Source organism: Panicum hallii, chromosome 2 (genome assembly GCF_002211085.1).
Source record: "Panicum hallii strain FIL2 chromosome 2, PHallii_v3.1, whole genome shotgun sequence".
In the NCBI taxonomy this organism is placed as follows: domain Eukaryota; kingdom Viridiplantae; phylum Streptophyta; class Magnoliopsida; order Poales; family Poaceae; genus Panicum; species Panicum hallii.
In genome coordinates, this window is record NC_038043.1 from 19,120,000 (window position 1) to 19,136,967 (window position 16,968).

Below are 16,968 nucleotides of genomic sequence, written 5' to 3' on the forward strand. Positions count from 1 at the left end.
CGTGTTACCGTGGGCAGTTACAGCCGGGTCCAGGCGCGTAGAATTCCAGAATGACTTATCTGCTGAAGAATATGCTACTCTGATGAGTGATAATGTGGAAGATCTCATGGAACTCAGGCTATGGTCACTAGAGAAGATTAAGGAAAATAAGGCTAAAGTAGCCCGTGCATATAATAAAAAGGTTAAGCTGAAGGAATTTCAAGTAGGAGACTTGGTTTCGGAAGCAATATTACCACTGGGAACTAAGGACGCGGCATACGGCAAGTGGTCCCCAAACTGGCACGGGCTATACAGGGTTGACCAGGTCCTGCCCGGGAACTCGTACATGCTTGAAGAATTGGACGGCGTCAAGTTTCCAGTAGCAGTCAACGGCCAACACCTTAAGAAATACTTCCCAAGTATGTGGGCTAACGAACAATAAAGCCGATGGCACCCATCAGGCAACAAGCCAACAAGTTGATGACGCTTGGCTTCGGCAAGACAGGAAACGGAAGAAGGGCCAATGAGCGTGATCGGCTTGCACGATAACAAAAGGGATTAGAACAGCCGATGTAATGTCATCGACTTTAGAAGTTTGCTTGTGGCAATCAAACATCACAAGTTATCAAATATCCGATGTATCACCATCGACTTTAGGTTCGCTGCATAAAAAACACAAAGTTTATCTTGGACAGGTTTGCTGAAGGAAAACGTCGATGGCAGCAATAGCGTCAAGGCGGATGCGGTCAACTTCAGCAAGTACTGCTTCATCTTCTTCGTCCGCCCCCGGCATCACCTGTTTGCTCAAGCTGCTCAGCTCGGCCAAGTTCGTCCTCAGCTCGGCGGTCAAAACTACTGCCTCCTGCTTGGAACCCGCGATAAGATCCTTCTCCTCTTGGATGCGCTGCTTGGTGGCCTGGACTTTAGCTTCAAGGTCTTCCAGTTCTTTCTCCAGGAGGTGAAGCCATCGGGCAGAAGCAGATGTGTCAACTTTAGCGTCGAGTGCGGCCTTCTTCTTGTTGATCGACTGGCACATCTCAGCAATGATGGTCCTCAGGAGCGATTGGGAACGCCGAGTCTCGATCCTGCGGCGAACCTCTGCCACTTTCGCTCGGAAAGAAGAAAGATACCCGGCCGGCAAGAGCTTGGCTTGAAGGCTCACAGGGAGCTGGGAGTTGACCTCATCAAGGATCTGCTTGACTGCACTGGAATCCTGAATCAGGGCAGAGATCGGACCCGATAGAAGATCTTTCACGCGGAGGAGTTGATCGGCAGTGCTGGTCAGGCCCAAGGGAGAGTCGTCGGCTTCCAATATGGTTGACCCGATCGAGGCAGGGTCGAACGCAAGGAGCTCTGAAAGATCCAGGTTCTGGAGGAAAAGAGGGTGAGCAAAGCATTGCGGGAGAAGACCAAAGTAATTACAAAGAAAAAGGCATACCTGTCCCGAAAGGGAGGTGGCAATAGCCGACGAAGGAACGATCGGCTCCTGGGGGTGCATCCCTTCCAAGAGATGAACAGTGGCGGCAGAGGCCATATGAGCCACACCCCCAGAAGAAGAAGCGACAGCTGACGAGATAGCGGTCGGCCCTGCGAGAGCAACAGCCGATGAGATAGCGGTCGGCTCTGCTGGATGTACCTCTCGTGCAGGGGGATCGGCAGTAGCTGAGGCGGTAGAGGGTCCTTCCAGACAGGGGCCAACAAGGGACATAGTCATGACCGACACCTGTAGGCCTGGCGAAGTAGCTGGGATGTCAGCCGATGCAGAAGGATCCTCCAGAATTGCCGCACCAGGATCGCGGAGAGTGATCAGAGCCCTAATGGGCGCATCCACGTCCTCTGGCACCTCCGAAGACGAGCCCTTCTGGCATGGGGGCTCCTCCCCGCTGGAGACCTCTACAACGGCAGGCTACAGGAGAAGAGAGTATAATTAAAGAAGAAATGAATAGAAGTCTGATTGCAAAGCAGGAGGAGGGGCCGAACCTGGTTGGCGACCGGAGATGCCGGATTAGGGGAAGACGGCGTAGTTTCCCTCCGGACCTTTCTGACAAGAACCTTCCTCGTCTTAGCGCGAGCCCGGGGGGCGACAGCTTCAGAGAGTCGTTTTCGTTTAGGGGTCAACTTAACGGTGCTCGGCTAGATCTGCATCACGCTTTTTGAAGGAGGAGGTGCATTCTTGCCGAAGAGGACCACAGGAGCAACTGGCAGGAAACAAAAGGGCGTTCCATCATCGTTCATCGGCTCTGGGCCATCTTCTTGCTGAACAGACAAAAATGGAGTCAGGAGGAGTCTAGCAAAAGTTAAAAGAAGAAACGTTAATCAAAAAGCGGTACCTCTCCGGCGGGAATGTCATACTCGGGATGGATTTTCTGTAGCATCGGACCCAAAGCTCTTCGGAAAACGTGAGTTTTCCACATCGACCACCATCCCTCAAAGTCGACAGCCGAAGAAGTGAAGGTAAGATTGGCAGGGACAAATAAGGGAAGGTCTGTAAACAGACTGTAGCACCTTTGGGTGGTCAAAGCATCAGGGAGGTCCACCCTGTTTGATGTCAAGAAGTGGAGAAGAAAATGGGGAGGCACCTGCCCCAGACCAAGCTGCCAGGCTGCTACGACCGGCTGATAGAATTCGTAACCGGGCTTGAGGATCCGATTAGAGGTACTCATGCCAACTGGGAGAAGGCAGGGCCGAACCATAATGGAGTAAAGGCGCCTAGTGTCGGCGTCATGGGCAATATCGGCCAATCAGAAGGTAGCCGGGTTCTCGAAAAGTTCAGAATCGGCATAAGGAAGAAAGTTTGGGTTATCAAGGCCTTTATAGAAAATCCTGAGCCAGCTGGAAGCATCTGGAGGATTCAATTTCCCACCAGGGAGACTGTACAAAGCCTGCCCGAAACTAGTGCACCTAATCTATCTCCCACTCAGATCAGGGAAGGAATTGCCGACCAAGGAAGGGAAATTGGGGTCAGAACTTTGGAAATAAAGATGGGCCCACAATTGGATGAACCACCATGGACCACCAGTTCTGACTTTCTTCTGAGAAAGAAGGCTAGAGGTCATCAAGTGGAGATATCTGTAAAGTTCCCCAAGAAATAGTTTACCAAGGCCAATAGGTTGACCCCTGGCCAGCTCATATGCCAAGGAGAGGTAATTCTTGGTCAGGGCAAGGGAAGGGCCACAGAAGAGGAAATGTTCAAGCCATAGGTTTAGAAAGGCTGTGTGCTCCTTCTCCGATACAAGACCCTTACTTTTCTGGTGTTGGTTCATGTATGTGCTCCAGTTGGTACATTCAGTTTTGGAAGACAGTTTGAAAGGGACTACACGGAGGCTGTAAGCGGAGGGGCAGGCTGATGATATGTCCAAGCCGGTGATCATCACAACATCCAGCAGTGTTGGTGCCAACAGGCTGTGCCCGAAAAGAAAACAATTCAAGGCGTCAGACCAGAAATAGCCGATGGTCTTCAGAAGGTTCTCATCTTTTTCAAGGGGGGAGAGGGACAGAGACAGAGCATCGGCTATTCCGATGGATTCCCATAAGGGCTGGTAGGTGTCCACTACTCTGTTGTACCAAACTGTCCAACCTTCAGGAGGATTTGGCCAAGCGCGGAGACTATCCGACCAAGATTCTAGGTCTATATCCTGACTTACGAAGGGTATTCGATTGGCCTTAGACGAGATCAGATCTATGGGTTTCTCGTAGGAATGAGGCCCGAGGCAGAAAGAATTGGGGGAAGAAGGGTGCGGCAAGAAGATATCGGAAGCCTGAAAAACCCCAAGAAAACAAGATTGCCGAGGAAAAAGTCACTGAACCGCGCAGTAAAATGTATGGATGCCGCGTTAAATTAATGGGGGTCGGAGTTTACCTTCAGACCGAAGACGGCGGCGGCGGTACGCGAAGATTCTGCCATCGGGAATCCTGAATCGAGACCTTGGAGAGTGGATCTGGGTTTGGTGGCGCAAGATCGGATATGCGTCTCAAGGACCAGGGGAGAATCTTGCGGCTAGGGTTTGCGAGCAAAAGGAGATCGGAGTTAACCTGGATCTCAAAATCTCCAGAGATTTGTGTCGGATTGAAAGACTGGCGGGGGGTAAAGTAAATTGAAAGGTTATTTCGGATCCGGATCGGTATATTCTAAGGCCGATGCGTTGCCATCGGCACTTAAACAGATTGTTGTGCACAAGAAAAGTTACTGATACAAAAGAAGATTTTGTTCACAGCGAGGCAATAAATACAAAAGAGGAGCTAACTACTCCTAGAGATAGCCTAGTGGGGATACTACGGCCTACCACCAGTACGCGCCAGAAGTCTTGCGGCGTTTGGACGGCAGAGCAATGCTAGTGCCGCTGCTACTGCTATCACTGCTGCCGTCGACGTCATCCCCGCTACCATTGCTAGTAAAGCTGTCATCGTCTTCGGCTCCTTCGGTGCCGTCGGAAGTTTCGTCCGATGACCTGCCAAAAAGGAAGGTACCTGCCATCGGGTCTTTCTCGGAGGAGAAGGAATCGGCTCTTTCTTCCGAGGAAGAGAGGTCTTCTCCCCAAGATGCGTCGTCTTCATCTTCTTCCAGCTCGGCTCCGAGGAAGAACGCGAGATCTTCGCCATCAGTCAGGGGCTCATCATCCTCTGACTGGTAACGGAAGTCCCACTCCTCTGCATCCCAATGCAGGGGGCACAGACTTCATAAGCGGCGATTGGGTCGTATTCTGGAGTTGGTTCTCGGGAGGATTCGGATTCATAAGAAATAATGGAGGAAGCAGAGGAAGAAGAAGCCATGGCGAAAGAAGAGGAGGAGTGTAGTTGATAATGGCTGTGAGAAAAGATGTCTGGGGAGGTTGCCGAGGGTAAGTTTATAAAGGTAAATCGAGGGGTGAAGTGAATCGGCACCGTGACGGTTCCCGAGGAGATTGGTACAGGGCAGTCGTATTGGTTGGAAGTCAAAAAGGCATATACGGTTCGGAAGTTGAAGGGTCGAGGTGATTTTAAAATAAATGATTTCGGAATTACCATCACCGAAACCAGGCGGGCATGTGTTATCGCCATATTCTAGACGGGCCAAAAGTGGGCCGTGGAGCAAGAAGGGCCTAGGACATGGTTACGGTAAGCTTGCGGATCGAACCTTGTACGAGTGTTTGGGGCCAGTAAGGCCGTGTAAACTCAGATATAGGCAGTTAGGATTCGTGTCATGTTTGGTTAGGGTTAGTTAAAAGAAAACAAGTCTACGGACTATAAATATGTACTGCGAATAAACAAGAAAGGGAATCATTCATCAACAACTCACGGCGTATCGCCTCCCCTGTTACAGGGTTTTCATCGGGTAAGTGTCATGCGGCCCCGATCACGCTCTGCGTGATCGGGGGCGCATTGCGCTTGCTTGTTCGTTTCATATGTTGCTCGTTCTGAAGCCTTGTAGCATTAGTTATCATAGCGCGCATAGAGTAATGTTATTTTCTTTATATCATGATCATGCTCTGTTCGTTGTTCTTGCGCGCCCTGCAATCATCATGTTCAATCATGAATGCGATGATTGCGTCTTGCTTTGTTTGTATTAATAGATCCAATCTGTTATGGCTGGTTTCTATCTATTAGAGATTTAGCTCGATATGTGCATGATTAGGCCTTGCAAACGAGTTGAAAGTTCCGGCAGTATGTTAGTATCGGATCGTAGCCTGAGTAGAGGTTTTTCTAGGAATCGGCTCTTCAGCTGTTTTTAGGATCTTTATTTAGGTTGATTATTCTGGTGCTTCTGCGTATTCGTTAGGCTCAATCACGTGTAGGATGTTCCGATCGTGTAGTGAGGGCTTAGTTGTCGTAGATTGGATTGGATTGATATCTATGAAGTAAGCTTTACTTCATTATTATATATGTACATTGCCTGTCCCAAAGATCCGATCCGGTGTTGATGCAATCGGCTCTTCATAGCCGATACCGGGGAGGAGCGATGAGCCGATCACGGCTCGGACTAACCTTTACAAGTGTCTGCGCTTACAGGAATTTTACGAATCACACCTTCCTGATCGGGTGCAGGATCAGGTGGCACGCCTAGCGACTCCAAGCCAGGGTGTGCGCCAGATCGTTGGGCCGTTGACCGAGGGACCGGGGCCCACCAGCCGTCCCGGGAGCCTCCTGGCTCCTCGTGTTGCCTGTCGTCATTCGCCGGTGGGTTTCGATCGACAACAATCCCCATCCTTGCTAACCTCCACATCAGCTTCGCCTCACTGCCAGGAAGCTCCCCAAGCCCGCCACTCACCACCCCGGCCCGTGCAACGGCCAGAATTTCACCCGACGTTGCCACCGGTAATTTGCTCCGCCACCTTGATTCCTCACTGCCAGTGGTTCTCTGACCATCTTAACCCCCGTAGCATCTCCGCAGGAGCTTCACGAGCCGAACCGTGGAGTCCAGGAGCCCAGAGGTGCCCTGCATCACCCTTCCCCACGAGCGCCGCCCCGTCTCCGCCGCCGGTCAACGTCGCCGACACCCCTACACGTCCATCCAGCCCGGACCAAGCCCTCGGTGAGCATCAGCATGTCCCCCTGGTCCTTTTGGCGCTAGATTTCATAGACCTTAGCCCTTGCTTAGGCCGGTACAGCGCGTGCCGGCATGCACAGCCGTGCAGATCTGCCCCCGCCGTCGTAACCGCGTCCCCGAGCCTTGCCGAGCCCCGTTAAGGCCCTAGGTGGATTACCCATGTCGCACTGACCCTCCCTGACGCAAACCCGAGCCTTGTTGACCCCTGGAGCACCGTTTACAGTGAAGTCCGGCGAACCCCGAGCCGCACCGCCGTGGGATTTGGTCGCCGGCGTTGCAGCACCGCCGCCCCGCGCACCCAGCTGACCCGAGCCGTAGGATCCAGAGCCAACGCCCACGATTAGATCGCGGATCACTTACATCTGAGCCGCGAGATCGGGATCCAATGGATCAGATCCAAACGTACCGGTTCGCCCCGACGCTTTTGTTAAAGAGCCCCTGAGTTTCTTCGGAATCAACCCGCAGTCCACGTTAGTTCAAAAGTAATTCCAGTTGAGCCCCTGTTTTTGCACCGAAGCCCCTGAGCTTTCACGATTTGGGGTCTGCCATTTTAATACTGTATGCCTATAAGGATGTCCTAGCCACTTTTATCCTTTATATAAATACCTTGGATTGCATATTGGTAACTTGTGCTAGGTGCTGCGCTCTCACACATTTTGGTGCTTTTTAATTAAATTTGATTAATGGTATATGCAACTTGATTCTGAGAGTGGCCCTCTGTGCTGTATGCTTGAGCGGCTCACGTCTCGTTAAAAAATGTTTTTATTAGAAACATGGTTTAGGGGGCCATCACGGTGCTTAGTTCTTGGTTGGCCACTCTCCCTAAGGACCGGTTCATAGAGGGACAACCTGGGACAACCGCATAACCACAAGACTGTAATGGGACGGTCTTGACTTACCAATTAGGTCATTTTGGTTTGGGAGTAACTTACCTGCAGGGCAAGAGGGGTGGTAAGCTTCAATGGTCCCTGCTCCTCCGGCTTGGTCTGTGCTGTGTGCTTGTATCCCCGTGAGGTGAGCCCCATCGTTGCCGATCCAGAAACCTTAGCGGTTACACCTTACTAACGTAATCCTATGTAACAGTCTTGTAGTGTGTTTGCTAGTCATCTCACCTAAGGAAGTGTGATGAACAACTAGCGTAGCTCACGGCTTGTGGGTAAAGTTGTGCAACCTCTCGAGAGCGTAAAACTGGTATACTAGCCGTGCTCACAGTTATGAGCGGCCCAGATCCTCCGTCTGATTAGTGGGGTTTATCTTTGGTGGTTTGGATTGGTTCTTAGTAAACTCATGATTAATTAATTATTTCTGTAACTTGGGTTATGGTAATTCATCCACTTATAGAAAATAGCTTTAATAAAATTTGCTAAGATTAAAAGCTAACGTAGCTGAGTCAGCTAACCGTAGAGCCTCATCATTCGTGTTATACTTGTTGAGTACAAGTTGTGTACTCACACTTGTTTTCTCCACTCTTCTGTTCTCTTTGGGATATCTTCGACTGTTGCTCAGTACCAGGCGACGTGGAGGACTACATCAGCGGACTAGATGATTACTAGGCGTTTGTCTCCTAGCCGACGTCCCTGTGGCGCCCTGTTCTTCATGTATTTACTTTACGCTTTCGTACTTCTTGAACCGATTCTTGATTCGGTTGTAATAAAGATATTTATTTATAATTTATACGCTTTTATTTCGTGATATGTGTTGTGATATCTTGATAATTCTGTTGTATATATGCGTAACTTGATCCTGGCTCATATATGATTGCTCGGTTTATGTCTTTATAAATCGGGTGTGACACCGTGCCCAAGCTCCTTCCCCCAACCTGCAGCCGCCGCTTTCGCTGAAACCCTAAGCACCTGAGCCCTTCCGCCGCCGCCATTGCCGCCGTACTTTAGCCGCTCGCCGCGCTGACGCTCCGCCGCTCCCCACCATCGAGCCAGCATTCTAGAAGCTTCACGTTGTGGTGAGGATAGTCGCCAGCCGCTTTTCCCTCTCTCCCCTGCCTTCCCGTGCGCACGATTGCTCGCCGGAGCAATGCGGCCACGACTCGCCGTCACCTACCTCCCTCGGTCGCCAGCGCTCCATCTTAACCTCGTAGACGCATTCCTCACATCACCCTTTTGCTCCCAGGCCAAACCCGAGCCTAAACCGAGGCCGGAGTCGCGTTTACATGAAAACTCTAGCGAGCTGGCACCGCCGCCATGAAACCCCGCCGCCGGCACCCCACGCCGCCGCCCGACGCCGTTAGCCACATCACAGCCGTAGGATCTCGATCCAATGGGTTAGATTAGATCTAACCCAAGTCAATAGAACCAGGTACTGGTCAAACCAAGAAAGTTTTGCATTTTTGCCCCTGAGTTTCATAGAAATCAACCCGCAGTCCACGGTAGTTCAAAAGTATTCATGAATAGATCCTTTTTCTTCCATTTAGGCCCCTTTCTTTTCCAAAAATATAACCTGCAGTCCTAAACCTTTCTGTTTTACAATCTAGACCCTAGATCTAATGTTTAATTATGTTCTAGCCCTCGGTTTCTTTGGAATCATAACTTCTCCATTTTAACTCCGTTTTCATCAATTCTTGCGCTCATGCGATCCTCGCGACATATACAGTAGCTTTATAATGATATTTTACTATGTTTATATTGTTTGGTGTATTTTTTCTTATTTATTCTATTTGTTTGCTTGTATGTACTTGTGTGTTATGATAGACGGTACGCAGTTCAAGGGTCCGCAAGAGCCAAGCTTTGAAGACGTTCCCGAGCAGCAGCAGTTCTTTGATGAAGGCAAGTGGTCCTTGATCATACTTCAGTCCAAATAACTTTATAAATACACATATTTACTTCATATGCATGCATGTGTCGAGAATATGATGGATCCCAAACTAAGGATATGCCTAGATTCTATTGAACTTCCTTGATTAAACCTAGGTTATTATATTATTGTTGTAGCTACGCTAGTTGCTATTACTTAAACTTTGGTTGGATAGTCTGATATCATGCTACACTGGTTTACTCATGTTCTGGAATATTTTATTGGTGATAACTAAGATCATTGCAATAATTGGAATATGGAGAACCACCTAGGAAAACAGTGCAACCACAATACTACATGGCTCTGGTCTTGGCTAATTAATTAGAAACTCTAGCTTATGATGATCTTACCGAAAGGGCAAGAGGGGTGGCATCGTCGGGGTATAGCTCGGTCCTCTTGAGGGTGTGCTATGGTCCTAGGTAAGGCGTCTGCCTCATTAGGCAGAGTTATGACCGCTTTGACTTGAAACCTTAGCGGATTGTCATAAGTTAGGGAATCTTTGTAAAGGCCTCGTAGTGAATCCCTGCCACTCACCTCGGAAGTGTTTAAGGGCCTTGTAAACCCGGGCATCAAGGGAAACACGAGTTGTGGGTAAAGTATACAACCTCTGCAGAGTGAAAACTGATATATCAGTCGTGCTCACGGTTAAGAGCGGCTTGGACCCTCATGTGATAATTGAACTTAAAGATGATCTAAATCGATGTTCTTTATTTATTTATGTTGTTGATTATTTGTTACTGATATTTGTTTAAGGGTTGGTATATACTTACACTTATATAATGCTTGCTTAATAAAACTTGACAACCTAAAAATGCTTATCGTAGTCAAACCATGTCAGCTTTTCCTTGATTATAGCCTTGCATGTCATATAATTTACTCCACTTGCTGAGTACCAACCATAAGTGTACTCACACTTGCTTTATTAAAACCAATGCTACTCAGAACAAGATAACTATCCGGAGTTCCCTGAAGATTTTGAAGAATACTAGGCGTATGTCTCCCAGTCATCTGCCTGTGAAGTCAGAGTCCGCTGCTAGTTATCCACGTTTATTTATTCGCTTAAGATTAAGATTGTCGGTCATGTAATAAAGCACTATTATAATCTATTTCGTTAATGCATTGTTTTGGGTATACACTTATGACGTGTATCATATGTATAGAACTTGATCCTTGCGCACATATGGGATGCATTCAGTTACCTTTTCAAAACCGATTGTGACAGAAGTGGCATCAGAGCAGTGTTGACTGTAGATCGTTAGCCTAGTTAGTAATGATCGAATTTTAAGACTTATCTTGCTTAGTAGCCTAGCTTCTACTTGCTTGCTTTTGAAAACTACTTATTTCTTGATTATATTGCTATTATCTCATCCTTGGCTTCATACTTGCCTCTCAAGTGTGTGGGTGTTTTCCAAAACTCAATCTTGCTTTAAGGTCACCTATAACATTTTCTAAATATCCTCTATCTTACGTTGTCCCCACTTTTGCTACAGATGGCCAGAACCAGGCAGACCGCCCACAAGAGCACCTGTGGACCGTCGCATCTGATCCATCATCCGCAGGAAGTGCCCGACCAGGAGGAGCCCGAACAGCTAGAGCCCGAGTTTGTGATACTCAAAGATGACGATGATGACTACTACGACTACCACGTAGAAGGCTGGGTGGACACTGACACTGAGGAGGAGCCCATGGAGTTGCCTGAGGACCACCCTAAGGTCTCAAGTGGCAGCAATGAGGATCCTGTAGGAGGAGACAGTTCCGATCCAGGTGCCACAGGCGGAGACGAGGATGAAGATGGTGACGATGACCCAGCCGCACCTGATGGTGGTGACGATGACCCAGATGATGATCCAGAGCCAGCCGTTGCCGCAAGCCCACCGCCACCTGAGCCCCACTACAAGAAGCAGATACATCGCTTGGACTTTGCTGAAGGTCCATTCCCCGCACTTCTCTAGAGGGCTATGCAGAGAATCGGCTTCCCGCTGATGCCACGCTATGAAGCTTGCTTGTACAAGAATGCCCAGCAGGAGGAGTAGTGGTTGGTGGCAGTGGTGATCAGTGTTCTAGATGAGAGATATGGCAGTCGGATGGAGTATGACAAGCACTTTGATGACGTGCCCAGGAGGACATTGGACGCAGGGACTAGTGAAGCCGCCAGGAGAGCGCTCTACTATCTCTGCCATGCTTACAGGGATGAACTTCAGGGCACTGAGTTCCAGCTATTTCCATGATGCAAGAAGGGAGCCACCTGTGTGCAGATTCCTACCCTACCCCTTGGGGAAGGAAGCTTGCTCATGGACACTACGCAAGAGTTGGTACTATCAGCACAGACTTGGATGCTGCCAGAGCAGAGATCCAGGAGGTCAAGAGAAAGCTGATAAAGACCATCAGGGAGAAGGCGATTCTAGAAGCTCAGCTGAGGGGAGATCCCGAGTTACCCCCGGAGTACGACAGCGATGAGTCCATCGAGTACCTGCGAGAGTCACCTCCTCACAAGCACGTTCACTACGGAGAGCACGGCTACTGCACTCGCTATTGTTAGAGATGATAGGTCTAGGAGTTAAGTTAGGAGTGTTTCTAAGATATGAGTTCTTCTAAGAGTCCTTTGTAATCGCTAGTTCGAACGGTCTTTATAGTTTGTTTAATTTAGGTTAATGTGCTTGTGTGCTTGGTTTTGTGAGAACAACATGATTTGGATCTTTGTAATGATTGCGATAAATTGTGGAGTGATGACCAAAATTATATCAAATTTATAATAAAGATAGATAGTTTAGTAAAGCTTGGGGTTGTCTATCTTCTTACTATCTTTATCTTATCCTTGCTCTTACCCTTTTTGCATGATTAATTTCATGAGTCTTATTTTTCTAACCGATCAGATAGTGAACACCAGGTCTGGGTCAGGAGTTGATCAGCCTGCAGTGCCGACATAGGGAACGAGCAACAATACCAACCCCGATCCTCAGCAGAGCCAACAGCCCCAGGCGCCACCTGCAGGGATGGAGCAGTTTCTCGCCGCCCAGACTCAGCTGCTTACCAACATGGTGAACACTATCGCCAACATGCAGGCTCAGATGAACCAAGCTCCACCATCGCCACCACCACCAGCTAGAGACAGGCACAAGAAGTTCATGAGCCACAAACCTTCCTCATTTTCACACTCACCTGATCATCTGCAAGCTGATGACTAGATCAAGACGGTGGAGAAGATGCTGAACATCGTCCAATGTACTGACATGGAGAAGGTCCTTTATGCTTCAGGCAGATTAGAAGGAACCACAACAGATTGATGGGATGCTTACACTGCAGCTCATGACACCCCCAACACCATCACCTGGCAAGAGTTCAGGAGAAAATTCAGGGAGCAGCACATACCTAAAGACCTGATGAAGCTCAAGAAGCAAGAGTTCCTTATGCTGAAACAGAGATCAATGTCTGTGAGTGAGTACCGGGACAAGTTCATCCAATTGTCTCGCTACGCTCCTGCAGACGTAGCAGATGATGCAGAGAAGCAGGATCACTTCAGGGATGGTCTGATTGGTCCTATCCAATATCAGCTGATGGTGCACACCTTCAAGAATTTCCAGAAGATAGTGAATAGTGCCATCATGGTGGAGCATGCTCGCAAAGAGATGGGTGAGCAGAAGAGAAATTTTGAGTCATCAGGGCAGTTCAGCAGCAACTCCCGCCCTCGTTTCTCGCCCCCGCTAGGGACACCTTTTCGCACTGGAGGATAGAATGTCAACTACAGGCAGAATCAGTACCAGCGCCCCAACCAACAGGTTCAGCAGCAGCAAGCTCAGTGTGCCGGTCAGTCAGCACAGCGTCCCAACTTTTCGTAGAATCTCCAGGGCACCACTACTGGAACACCTGTGAGGAACAATACCCCTATTTCCACTGGTGGTAACATGTGCTTCCGAGGTGGTGAAGCGGGGCACTACACCAATCGTTGTCCCAAGGGAAATGCCCAGAACACTCCAGGCCAGTTCAACAACAGTGGACAGAGGCAGACTCCATAGCAGCAACAGCCCAGGAACAACAACCAGGTACCGCAGAACAACAAGCGTCAGCAGAACTTCATCCGCGGGCGAGTGAATTATGTGGCCGCGGAGACCGCTCAGGAGGCTCAGGACGTTGTGTTCGGTATGTTCCTCGTCAACTTATCCCCTGCATCAGTTTTATTTGATTCTGGAGCATCGCATTCTTTTATTTATGCTCAGTTTGTCGCAAAACATAGCATTCCCATGCATTCCATGCCCAACCACATGCTAGTTAGTTCGCCTCGGGGAAATATGAAGGCCATGTATCAGTGCCTAGGCGTCAATTTCAAGATTGTGGGCAGTGAATTTCGTGCAAATTTTGTGGTGCTGGATTCCAAGGGAATAGATATCATACTCAGGATAGGATGGCTGAGCAAGGTTGATGTAGTTATTCAGTGTGCCAGAAGGTCAGTGGTCCTCACAAGCCCAGAAGGTCAATGGTTTGAGTTCGTTGCAACACTCCCGTCAACAGTAGACTGTGCAGTGAATCAGTTGAAGGCAGATTCGATTGAGGATATCAGAGTCGTATGTGACTACCCAGATGTCTTCCCTGATGATTTGCCATGTGTGCCACCTGAACGCGATATTGAGTTCATCATAGATCTTTTACCTGGTACTGCACCTATTGCTAAAAGGCCATATAGAATGTCAGTTGGTGAACTAGAAGAACTTAAGAAACAGCTAAAAGAATTGTTAGATAAACAGTTCATCCATCCTAGTTCTTCACCTTGGGGAGCACCCGTGATATTCGTTGAAAAGAAAGATGGTACATAGAGGATGTGTGTTCATTATAGAGCTTTGAATGAGATTACCATCAAGAACAAGTACCCATTGCCTCGTATAGAAGACCTGTTTGATCAGTTGAAGGGAGCCAGAGCATTCTCCAAAATTGATTTGAGGTTAGGGTATCATCAGCTGACGATACAACCCTCAGATATTGCCAAGACAGCTTTCACTACCAGATACGGGCTATATGAATACACGGTCATGTCATTTGGGTTGACTAATACTCTAGCCTACTTCATGTATCTGATGAATAAAGTGTTTATGGAGTATCTTGACAAGTTCGTGGTGGTATTCATTGATGATATTTTGGTGTACTCCAGGAATGAGGAGGAACACAAGGAACACTTGAGGCTTGTTCTATAGAAACTCAGAGATAATCAGTTGTATGGCAAGTTCAGCAAGTGTGAATTCTGGTTGAAGGACGTCTCGTTCCTTAGCCATGTTATCACAAGTGGAGGTATTGCAGTGGATCCAAGAAAGGTTAGAGATGTGTTGAATTGGGAACCACCGACGACAGTGTCATAGATCCGGAGTTTCTTAGGACTCATGGGATATTACAGGAGATTTATAGAAGGCTTCTCTAAGATAGTGAAACCACTTACATCACTACTAGAGAAAGACAAGAAGTTTATATGGTCAGAGGCATGTGAGAACAGCTTTGATGAGTTGAGGAAAAGGTTGACTACCGCACCAGTGTTGGCTATGCCTGATATTCACAAGAGTTTTGACATCTACTGTGATGCTTCAAAACAAGGTCTTGGCTATGTATTGATGCAGGAGGGACACGTGATTGCATATGCATCCCGTCAGTTGAGGAAGCATGAGTAGAACAATCCTACACATGACTTGGAGTTAGCAATAGTGATACATGCTCTGAAGATATGGAGGCACTATTTGTTGGGTCACAGATGTCAGATATATACCGATCACAAGAGTCTGAAGTATATTTTCACTCAGAATGACCTCAACCTAAGATAGCGAAGATGGTTAGAGCTCATAAAGGATTATGACCTGGAGATACACTATCATCCAGGGAAGGCAAATGTGGTTGCCGATGCTTTGAGTCGCAAGAGTTATGTGAACACAACAATGGTTAGCCAGATGCCTTGGGAGTTATATAAAGAGTTTGAACGACTCAATCTTGGGTTCATTGCTCATACGAAAGGAATCACTATAGAGGTAGAGCCAACTCTCGAGCAAGAGATACGGAGCGATCAGCTTGAGGATCCTAAGATTCAGGAGATAAATGAGATGATAGAAGCAGGCAAGGCACCTGACTTCACATAACTGTGTGGTTCTGAAAGAGGATATGTGTGCTTGATGTGGATCATCTTCATAGAAAATTTTGCAGGAAGCTCATAACTCAGCTTATTCTATCCATCTGGGTAGTACCAAGATGTATCAAGATCTGTGGTGGTATGGCATGAAGCGTGATGTTGCAGCTCATGTGGCAATGTGTGATGTGTGTCAAAGGGTCAAGGCAGAACATCAGAGACCAGCCGGTTCGTTACAGCCATTGAAGGTGCCATAATGGAAATGGGAAGAAATTGGTATGGATTTTATCATGGGATTACACCGCACATGTGATGGTTATGATTCTATATGGGTTATAGTGGATCATTTGATCCAAGTAGCTCACTTCATACTAGTGAAGACTACCTACATAGGGGCACGATTACTCGGAGTTATACATATCTCGAATTGTGTGTTTGCATGGGGTACCTAAGAAGATAGTGTCAGACAGAGGTACTTAGTTCACATCTCGGTTTTGGTAGAAGTTGCATGAGTCGATGGACACAAAGTTGAATTTCAGCTCTGCTTATCATCCACACACTGATGGGCAGACGGAAAGGACCAACCAAGTGTCGGAAAATATGCTTAGGGCTTGTGCCCTAAAACACAAAGGCAGTTGGGATAAGTGTTTGCTGTTCACAGAGTTCTCCTACAACAACAGTTATCAGGCGAGTTTGAAGATGGCACCGTTTGAGGCATTGTATGACAAGAAGTGCAGAACTCCGTTGTATTGGAGTGAGACAGGTGAAAGTCAGTTGTTTGGGCCTAAGATCATTAAAGAGGTTGAACGATAGGTACAGGTTGTCCGTGAGAATCTGAAAGTGGCTCAGTCAAGGCAGAAAAGTTATGCAGATACTCGATGACGAGAGTTGACCTTTGAGGAAGGAGACTTTGTGTATCTGAAAGTGTCGCCTATCAGAGGTTTGCACAGATTCAAGGTCAAAGGGAAGTTGTCACCTCGTTACATTGGTCCGTTCAGGATATTGGAATGGAAAGGCAAGGTAGCTTACCATGTAGAGCTACCTGCGCGACTGTCAGATGTTCACAACGTGTTCCACATATCATAGTTGAAAAAGTGTTTGAGGGTACCAGAGGAACACTTGGCACTGGAGGAGTTGAGCGTACAGGACGATTTGACTTACACGGAGCACCCGGTCAAAATCCTGGACAAAGGAGATAGAATCACCCGGAGTAAGAGGATACGGATGTGTAGGGTTCAGTGGAGTTACCATGCAGAGGATGAGGCTACTTGGGAATGAGAGGACAAGTTACAGGCAGAATTTCCTGAGCTCTTTGCTAGCCCAGCCGAATCTCGAGGACGAGATTCCTTTTAACGGGGGTAGGTCTGTAACACCATAATTTTTAATTTAGAAATCTAAATAAATTTTGCTAGAATTCCTTTTAGGATCCATAAGGTTTTATTCCATCAGTTTGAATTTAGAGCATTTACTGTAAATTAATAGCAAATTACTTAATCATAAAAAGAAATATAAGGAACTATAGATTTTGTGCATTTCATGCCCCATTGCATTATTTTATTGTTTG